A 9222-nucleotide genomic window follows, 5' to 3' on the forward strand; every position below is an offset into this window, starting at 1 on the left:
CTCTCTGGATTGGGATACCTTTGCAGTAATTCCTCATTCTCATCAGCCACAGTTTATATTATTTGTACTGATTTATCTGAGAATGGGAGGTTTTGTATATTTGGTTGAAGGAGAATTTGTCAAAGCTTTTTTGGACAAATCCTGTCACAAATGTATGTGGGGTTGGGTTTTAGGTGCTAAAAATGGTATGGAGGGCAGGGGGGTCTCCCCCTCATACATTTGTGATATAATGTTCATAACAAAAAAAAAGTGATGAAATCTCACTCGACCAAATAACTTTGAGCATATCACATAGAACCAATTTATTCCCTGTTGGGCTTTTTTTGTTTTGCCCCAGTTCTTGTATTTAATTAGTATTGGATGCCTGATTCTCAAGTTGTTTTTCAACTGCTGTTACCTTTAAATCTTCTTCCCATTTTCCTTTGCCTCCTTTTATTATCATCAACACCATCTTATGTTAATTAAAAAATGATTTCTATTTGTAATCTGTGCGGTGTTAGAAGCATTGCTTATTATGCGTTCCTTAAGCAATCTACTTCTAACTTTGTGATCCTGCATTTCCTTCATTGTCTCTTTTTCCCCCTTGTAGTCTTTTGTTGTACTAAATTCCGATTTGAAAAGCAAATATTAAGGAAAATTGCATCAAGCCCTGCATCAATACCATGACTACTCGCTTGTAGTTTATTACATTTATTGCTGCCTGTCACTTTTTCCTGTATTTCTTTTTCCAAAGTCTATCAAGTATGTAATAACTCACGCAACACAATTGGAATGAGCTTGATACTGACTGAGAATAGAAGCCAGGTGAGACTAATGGGAAATGTTTATGGGTTCTGTAGGGAAGGCATGGTATCACAAGTATGACAATGACACAATGGATACAATTTGTAAAACCTTTATTGAAATTGTTGGGGCTGGAAAATTCCTACTTTGCCCTATAACTAAAATGAAAGTAGTCCCGACCATTAACCGATAAACAAAACAGTCGTAAATTCACGCAGGACCCCTCTGTCAGGCTCAGACCTCTTCAGCACAAAGTTCAACAAAACACTTGCAAGGGGCTCCCTTCCCCAAGCTTTTTACACTTGGGCTCTCCCTCTGTTGGGCTCGGACCACTTTCGAATGTTGAAGACTTTTTAATGTGCGTGGTTCTCTTTACAGACCACTGCAGGACCACTTTGATTGCTTATTAACTTTTCCTTTCGGCATATCTTGCCGTCAAACAAAACACAATTCAAATCCATTACTACAGTATACCTTGAACAGAGACATTCAATGGGGCTCTTTCACTTATGCCGGACCACTCAGTCAACTCTGTATCATTCTTTTCCCAACTGGAACAAAAGTCCCATAAAGCCTTGCTTTTGCCTCTTTATCTTTTGTGCCTTTCGCCAATCAGACTCTTGTTTAATTCACTCACTCACCGGTAGCGTTCAGGCTTTTCACTTCTTCCAGATGGTTTCTGGGCAAGGCCTTCTTCATCCGCCTCTCCGCTCCTCTCCAACACTCTTGTTTACACAAGAGTAGAATGGCCCATTTCCTGAAACAACAAGGGTTGCTTTCTCCAGCTCCTTGTCTCCACATCACAAATTCTTCCAGCCTCTCTTAACCACGGTTCTCCTGTCTGGCTTTCTTGTGCTTTTGTTTTCAGCTGAACAGCCTTGGCCTTCCGTGCTTTATTGTCTGGTCCACGTTAGCCCTTGCTGAGCTGATCCTTCTCGTATCAAGGCTTGCCCCTTAGGTGCTTGGGATTTGGGTAGGGATCCTCTGCTGGACTCAGCCTTGCAGCCTCCCTCCTCACTTCCCAGGGAAACTGTCTTCCCCCACCCCCTGCAGGCTCCTTTTAAACACCTGTGAAAGGTTAATGTGTTGCAGGTGTGTGGTCAGGTTTGGGCCTGCTTAACCTTGCCTGTCCTCGTTAACAGGACATCATGTTGTGAAAATGGGATAGTCTGTCCTCTGTGTCTTAGTGTGTGGTTTTTCAGTGCTCTTCATCCTCTCAGTCCCTCTCTTCCTCATCCCAATGTTTGTGTAAAAAAGGGGAAGTCGGAATATACTAAAAAATAGGATGGGGTAGGGTGTTGAAAAGGCGGGAATACCGCTTCTCACCATTGGGTGTTCCACCCCCATTCCCTGAGGACCCCTCACCAAGGTGATCCTCCTGCACTGGTCCACCCTCAGGGACTGGTTCCAAAGTTGATGGCCATGCCCTGGCCACCTGGGCAAGAAATCCCTGGGGACTAGATGGTGAGACACCCTAGGGTTTCTCACAGTTGTATCCTTAAAACGATTTGAATTGAACAATTTGTTTTGCTACTTGAAATGCGCTATTATACACTTAGATTGGATGCTCCGTGTTAAAGGAACAGTTTGTGTTTCAACTATTGAAAGAGTTGCCTGAGGAACTTCCGCTTCCCACTCACGTGGGCAGAATGTGATATAGCCATCATATGTGATTGAGGAATTGACTTATTAGTTTTACTACACAGATTTTAGCCTCTCTCAGGTCCACACGAGCTTGAAGCCATGCAAATCAGAATTCAAAATTCAAACGCTCAGCTAAAGCTGAAAGCACTTTCCAAAATGGTCTTACCTGTATAAGGAAGTGCAAACAGTGTGTAACAATTGTAAAGCCAAAGGCACTGGTCACACTGCTCCTCTTCCACTAAGCTCACCTACCTCAAGTGCATCAATAGCTCACCCTTTTCATATCACTTCACACCTTTTACTTTTCTCATAGAGCAGATCTGATTTTATATAGTTTGCATTTGATAATTAGATGAACTGGGTGTTAAGGCAGAGACAGCTACAGTTCACAGGAATCGAGACAACCTTTTAAATCACAGGCAAAACAACTTCAGGCATTAGTATTTAGTGACTAATAAACTGCTAAAGCAGAGCAGGCAAATATACTCACAAACTATAACAAGTCACTACAGTCAAAATTAAGAGACTGTGGACACTTAAGAGGGAAGGGAAATTAACTAAAGTCACTGCCACTCAACACCTCACAACGGTGTCCAGTCATTTGGTCGAAAATAAAAGATCGAATGACCATTTGGTTGAATACCAATTGGTCGGAAAAAAAAGGTTGAATTTTTTTATTTATTTATTTATATATTTGTTTCGTCTTGTTGGTAAAAAAAAAAAAAGAAAGAAAAAGGGGTTTTGGGGGGAACCCCCCCCCCCCATAAAAAAAAAAATTCGACCATTTTTTCGACCATTTGGCATTCGACGAAATGGCATTCGATCATTTGGTTTTCGACCAAATGACTGGTAACCCCTCACAACAGTGCTTCTTTTTCCTTTTCCTAGATAAGCCAAGGAATGATATTGTAGACCTGTAAACCTGCACATGTTGCACTGATCGATATTCTGTAGCACTTTAATCTGTTTTTCCACATTATATTTTCTGTGAAAAGAAGTGAGAAAAACCTTCACGATTTTTGGTAAATGTTGTACACAGATGAACACTGCCATTGTAGGAGAGGTTCTTTCAATTCAGGAGAAATGATATCTAACTCTCTTCCTTTATTTGTAGCACACTGCTTTATTGTCACATGTTCACTTTTTATACCATTCTTAATTTCAAAGCCGCTACCTGATTCATTAATAGCAAAATTGGCATCTGCTTTCTGATAACTTTCTGTGCAAAAAAAACTGTTTGGAGTAAGAAGTATGAAGCCAGTCCCCAACAAAGATTATGTGAGGAATTTTAAGGAAAACATTTTTCTGAAAGACATACAATTCTGAATTAGTTCATTTGTTAACTTTCTCAACTGCCTCAAGCAGTTCAAATTAAACCGCTTTCTTTTTACATGCAAAGCTTTATTAATAAGAGATTCTTATTTCTGCTTTTGTCTGAAATGTTGAAGGAATATTTTCTTTTATTTTACTAAATAAAATAATGAAATTAATTAATTTTATTAAATTGTAAAACATTGTTCTGCTGACTTACTTTACTCAGTTTCTTGCTCCAAAACTGCATCATAATTGTATTTGTTTCAATTTGTTAAGTTGCTTGACTGCTTTAATTTAGCCACAATATCTGATGAATTCTTAATTTAGATGAGTTTTTTCAAAGGTTCTGCACTTTCAGATGCATATTCATATATATTTTTTACAACAGTATGCATATTAGCAATTGTTTTCAAAGACATAATGAGGTTTTCTAATGATACATTAATTTAAATTTTACTTTGCTGCAGGTAATAGTGTTGTCTCTTGAGGTACCTCTTCAGATCCTTTGAAGGCATCTTCAAATATTCTCTAACTTTAGAAAAACATAATTAAACAGAAGGTTTTAAGAAACTTAATGAACAAAATATAAATGTTATGCAACATTCTTAATCATTTAAATGGTAAAATGATTAATTTCTGTTAAAAGCTTTAACAGCTTAAAAGCTGTTAAGAAAACCAGATTCATTTCCATGTATTCTTTAAACATGCAAATATCCTTTATTCGTAAAGCTATCTAAAAAGATGAAAAATGCTCCCAAGTTAAATCTCAAACAGTTCTAATCATCATGAGAAACAAGGAGAAGTAGGAAACATGGGGTTAAAGCTAATTACATAAGTAAAGTAAAGCCAGTGCAAAAGAAAAAAAGAATGAAGTACTATATGGTCAGCACAATAAGAATTAAGCTGGGAAACAATGGAGCAATGTGTAGAGAAATAAAAAAAAACACAGAGTTAATGAGAGACTATAAGGAGTACCTAGTGGAAATTGTAAAGAGGAACAATGCGGTGCAGCTAATGTAGTATGAGGAGGAGGAAAAAGAAGCTAGAAGTAAGGCACAATTTGTGATGTCTCCTCATTTCCGAACTCGCTGATGCTCTGTGTGGCACCGTTGGCAGCGCCTGGCAACAGTACAGTGGACTCCTCTCAAGATGGTTGCTCCTTCTGATTGCAACATTGCAGACGTTGCCCAGGGCTCGGGGTAGTCGGACTCCGCCCACCATCATGCATTGTGTTCATCAAGCGAGAGCTACGGAGCAGCTTCGCGTTGCTACTCTTTTCGTAGCTTTGTTTTGTACGTTTTAATTCATTCTATCTAGTTTATACGTCCTGGCATCCACATTCAAACTAACGCTTTCCTTTCCCCTCTATTCTTCCTCAGTATCTTAGCTACGCTACTTGCATTTGCGGTACGTTTCCTTCCTGCTCCATAGCACTCGTGCGATCGAATCAAGTTCGCTCTCATTACTTCTGTTTTTTCCCCTGACTCGGACATACTCATACTGCAGACCACTGCAGGTATCAGCTGCGACGAACATGCTCCAAGACTCGCCGCCTCCCTCTCTCTTGTTAACCGTAGCGTGCCTCTGCCCACGGTAGGAGAGAACTCTATTCTGTTGCCTCTATCCTGCCTCACTGTGGAAATTGCGTATGCACCATCTAACATTTCTGTACCCCAGCCTTCTCTACAAGTACGGACCTTCCGGCCTTGGTGAAACCTATTTGCAGCCTACATCAACTTCTTTCCTAAACTGCCATTCAGAGGGTAAATCCGATTCTTTTATATTGGGGGAACAGGGGACGCATGAACCATCTCTGACATATCCATTTACATTACAGGGTTGCCCTTAGATCGTGTCGCAGTACTACAGTGGAAAGTTGATATCAAGTCCAGCACATTGCAAAACCTCTCATCTGGAACAAGGTTTTCTTCCCCTCAAGGGTTTCCCTGGAAACTCTGCTCTTCCCTGCCTAGGTCAGGGGGGGAGATCAGAGTGACTAGGTGGATTCTCCTATCTTCTGGACTGCTGTGCCTGCTACAGGTTGGTGGCAGTTTGTTATGATTATTGATGCAGTGTTGGTTGCATAGCCTATCACACAATTGGAACAAAGAAGACTAACACATGGGCAAAGTAGTGAGGGGAAAGAAAACATGGTGATGAAGAGGTTTTTAAATGACAAGAGAAATGGGTTAATGCAGTCCAAATCAAAGTTGAGATAGTTTCCTGATTTATCTCTAAAAGCTAATATTACTTCGACATAATGCACATTAGAACCAAGGGAAAGTGTGTATTTAAAACAAGTAACTTGAAATGTAGGCAGAAGCTCTAGGTAAATAAACTATATTTTGCCAACTATCTGACCATTTCCCTAAATTTCAGGGATTGAAATTAGGATTTGATGAGCAGGAGCCAGAAGCTACTCTTGGCTATCAGGTATCACACAATAACCAGGAGCTACCTCTGTGGAACAATAGGTAGTAAATAGGATGCTGCAGAAATCATTTGAACATTGTCCATTATGCAGGACCCATTTAGTTTTAAATGTCACATGGCTTGTAATGTGCCTTTATGCACATGTCATATAGATATATTTGAATAGAACTAGTTGACCTGGACAGTGTGGCGGTTCAGAAGAAAGAATCGGAGCCACGTTGGGCATTTTTAATGATTTATTTTAAATAATAAGAAAAATGCGTAACTCGCCCAATTGCTATGGGGTTGTTCCCTACTTAACCAAATTAACCAGGGGTGCTCGCCTGCCATCAAAAGTCCAAATAAAAATCTCCTCTAACCAAAAACCTACTTCTATCTGACCCTACCACTTGAATTAATAACTAAACAATTGCCAGAATATTCATCTTCTGGCACCTTACCTTTAGCCAAATGTCTCAGAGCTTTCCTTCAGGGTTTATACAAATGCAACAAGTCTGCAGGAGCCAAGTCAATCAAGACAATTCTTCCTGATTCACAGTGTCTTTTTCATGAGATATTTTAACTCCTGGTATATATTCATAGGTCTGGTACTCCAGATGGTGTGAAACCTGTCAATGTTCCTGATATCCTCTTTACTTGTTTTCTGAATATATTCTCTGACAGTACATCCTCTTACTTTTAATCCTTCAGATTCTTTACAGTCAAGTATCCTCTGGTTGGATTTTTCAATACCTTTAATATTGGTGTGGCACCACTACTCTTGGGGCCATTCTATTGGGTTCCCCTCTCTCCTTCTCAGGTTTTTTGCGTTGATACTGCAACTTAACTTTGTTTGCTTTTCAGAGTTTCTTCTTAAAGAATTCAAATGTTCACCAGCAAGTATACTTGGTAAGTTTCTAAATGTTTCCCAATATATATATATTCATGCTCTCTCAATGGTTCACAATCAACCTTGCTGTTCCTTCCAATGAAAGTGTGTAGTCCTAGTTACCTCCCCCTTCTCAGTACCTCCTCAGTATGTTCTCTCAGCGCGGGTGGCTTTTTGGGGCTTGACATCGATATACTTTGATTTCCTTGACTCTCTCTCTCCTCTCTCCTGGTTTCATGGGCGGACTCCCTGTCGGTGTCCCACAGTGTTGGCGTCCTCAGAGTAGGTTGAGGTTTCATTTCTCCCATTTCCTCAGGTCTCAGCATCGTTGGTCCCGCTGCACGCCCACCACAGCTTGTACACGGTCCCCTCACCATGCTTTTGTTAGGGATAAGAAGAGATGTTTCATTGTCAACCACTGTATCTGCATTTTTAATCATTATCTGTCGAAATGACATAATAATGAGGAAGAAAAGACAAATCATTGTGCAAAATGAGGTTACAATTAGTATTCCAAAGAAATGTATTGATTTCCCAGCTGGAAGTGATTCTCTTATGTTTTGAAAAATTCCCATTCTTTTAATTCAACATATCATTATTTGTTACTCTTTATAATCATACTTTTTATATCAGGAACTGCAAAATGATCACAATAATAATCCTGAAAGTGATAGGGCTGTTTTTAGGATTTTTGAAAAATGTAACAATATCCATATGTTGTCTTACTAAGGCTGGATAAGACTGCAATATTTAAGTGAAAACAGCGTACAAGAAAGTGTGCAATGTCATTGTTATGGGTGACATAAAAGTGCAGTGTGCTCTTCTTTAGATCCGGCTCATCAAAACATTGTTCCTTGTTTACCCCTGCTCCCACCTTCCCTCTTTCTCCCTAGCTGTCCTCCAACGAAGCCAAAAACGTGGGGGTCATCTTCGTCTCCACTCTCTCCTTCTCGTCTCACATCATGGACATCTGTAAAAAGTCCCACTACCAACTGCACCTTCTCAGAGGTATTCTACCTTTTCTCACCTTCCCCCAGAGGCTCACCGTCTCCAGAGCCCTGGTCCTCTCGAGGCTGGACTACTGCAACAGCCTCTTTCTCAACCTGCCCTCTTCTACCCTCCGTCCTCTTCAACTCATCCAACATAACTGCAAGACTTATCCTTGGCCTCAAGCCCAGGGATCGCATCTCTCTGCCCCTGAAATCCCTTCACTGGCTCCCCGTAGCTGCAAGAATTAAGTTCAAGACCCTTTGCATTGTTCACGAGGCTTTCTGGGGCCACTCTATCTACAACACTCTCTTCCTAAATACTCGCCTTCCTGAGCCCTCCCCTCGTCTTCCTCCAACTCTCTGCGGGTGAGCCGCTTTTCCAAGCAGAGGCTTGTGGGGGGAGATCTTTATCCTCTGCAGGTGTCTCCCTCTGGAACAGCATGCCTGCCTTTATCTGTCTTCAGCTGGACTTTCCTCTTGCCTCCTCCTTCTCTCTCCCCCTACCCTGCTAACCACTTCTTTCTGCTCTCTCCTCCAATTCTGCTCAGTTTCGCTAACTGGCTGCATGGTGCACCTTCAGAGCCTCACAAGTCCCAAGCTTTCCTCGTCAGTTTCCTGCACCTGCTCCCAGGCCTTGCACTTGCCACGGCACTACTGCACTTCGATTACGACCCATAAGAGTGGTATCTCCCTGCACTTACCCTATGTTCTGACGGAACTGGGCGAACTTGTTCCTATTGTCCTCCCGCATGCACTTCCTTTTATGTTCACCTGCATAAGCTGAATGTACCATGCCTAGTAAAACCGTTTGTCCCCTCTTTCCCTATGTCTTCCCCTCCCATGCATGGTTGTGCTTTGAAACACTTGTGTATAAGCGCATAATAAATACACAATCAATCACTCAATCAATTTGATGGTCGACGCTTGCTCCCATCTTAGATTTAGGTTTAGGTTAGGTGTTTTTCCACCCTGCATTTACAGTGTAATAAACACCCTTGAACTGTGATCACTTGTGTCTGTCTTTACTGTTACCAACATAAGTTCCTTACATATAGTGTCAGAATGGCATGTGACTCAATTGAAACAAATTGGAGTACCCTACAATTTCAAAAACCTAACTCAGAGAGCCTCTAACCCCTCCATCGCCACCAAGGAATCAATAGGGTTTGATATCTGTAGCAGTAGCGAAGC

General features: G+C 41.0%; 1 long non-coding RNA gene across 1 annotated transcript; it reads left to right on the plus strand.

The window, feature by feature from the left end:
* Positions 1 to 4954: 4954 nt before the first annotated feature.
* Positions 4955 to 8719, plus strand: LOC138473794 (uncharacterized). Its single transcript, XR_011268919.1, has 3 exons — positions 4955 to 5504; positions 5579 to 5781; positions 7018 to 8719. It is a non-coding gene; the product is annotated as an uncharacterized lncRNA (long non-coding RNA).
* The last annotated feature ends 503 nt before the right edge of the window (positions 8720 to 9222 follow it).

The sequence above is a fragment of the Ambystoma mexicanum genome, chromosome 8 (genome assembly GCF_040938575.1).
Source record: "Ambystoma mexicanum isolate Mex_15411 chromosome 8, UKY_AmexF1_1, whole genome shotgun sequence".
NCBI lineage: Eukaryota > Metazoa > Chordata > Amphibia > Caudata > Ambystomatidae > Ambystoma > Ambystoma mexicanum.